Source organism: Microplitis mediator, chromosome 6 (genome assembly GCF_029852145.1).
Source record: "Microplitis mediator isolate UGA2020A chromosome 6, iyMicMedi2.1, whole genome shotgun sequence".
Taxonomy (NCBI): Eukaryota; Metazoa; Arthropoda; class Insecta; order Hymenoptera; family Braconidae; genus Microplitis; species Microplitis mediator.
This window is the reverse complement of record NC_079974.1, coordinates 13,116,086-13,117,175: the sequence shown is the minus strand read 5'-3', so window position 1 is coordinate 13,117,175 and position 1,090 is coordinate 13,116,086.

Genomic DNA, 1,090 nt, shown 5'->3' with positions numbered 1-1,090 from the left:
GACATAAGAAGTATAGAAAAAAATCCCCATAAGAATCCATTTGCCAAAACGACCCCATAACCACCATAAACTAATGCTATCTCGTGATTTTCGTGGAAAAATCTTAAAAGTTATGACTTCGAGTTCCGTGTGCCCTCTGTAATTTTTACAGATTTCTAAAGACACTATGAAAAGTGTAGAAAAAAATCATCATAAGAATCCGTCTACCGGAACGACCCCATAACCACCATAAACTATTGCTATCTCGTGATTATCGTAGAAAAATATTTTTCATTCAATTTGAAACTATACATTTCTTGTACTACTTGTATTGCACTGAGAAAAAACAAATACTTCTATTAAAAAATTTCCTTTACACAAAAATCGATTTTCTTGATGATTGTCAAGAGCTTATTTTCGTGTCTAAAGAATTGGTGGAATTGATCAAGACAGGTTTTACTTAGTCTAAATAATAGTATATTGCACAACTGTATGTTGCAGCAACAGGATTTTTCCTGTGGAATCAATAGGATGAGGAACAAGTTTCATGTATCAATTTTTTTCGATCAGTATAATAAAATTTCAAAATTTGAAAAAAAATTTAAAGTTTGGAAAAAAAATAAAATTTTTTTTCGAAGTTAATTTTTTTTTTCAAAATTGGAATTTTCGTTCAAAATTTGAATTTTTTTTCAAATTTTGAAATTTTATTATACTGACCAAAAAATATTGGTACATGAAACTTGTTCCTCATCCTATTGATTCCACAAGAAAAAGCCTGTTGCTGTAACCGGATTTTGTTCTGTTGCTCCCACAGGACTGCGTCCTGTTGCAGCGCCTACTTTTCTTTCCGTGTAGTCTCCCACCAGAATTGAGCTATAATCTGGCACAAATTTCTTGTGTAAGGCTTGCATTAGACTTGCTATCGAAATCTAGCCACAAGTGTTTGCAGCAAGACATATAGGTAGGAAAAGGCGCTATAGTGTTATAACGTCTATCGAATTTGAGAACAAGCTTTCTCAAGCCTTGAACAAGATTGTTATATGGGTTATTACTGGTAAAACAGCTTTATAATACTAACACGGTTAATTGTATTGAAGTTTATTATGACTAA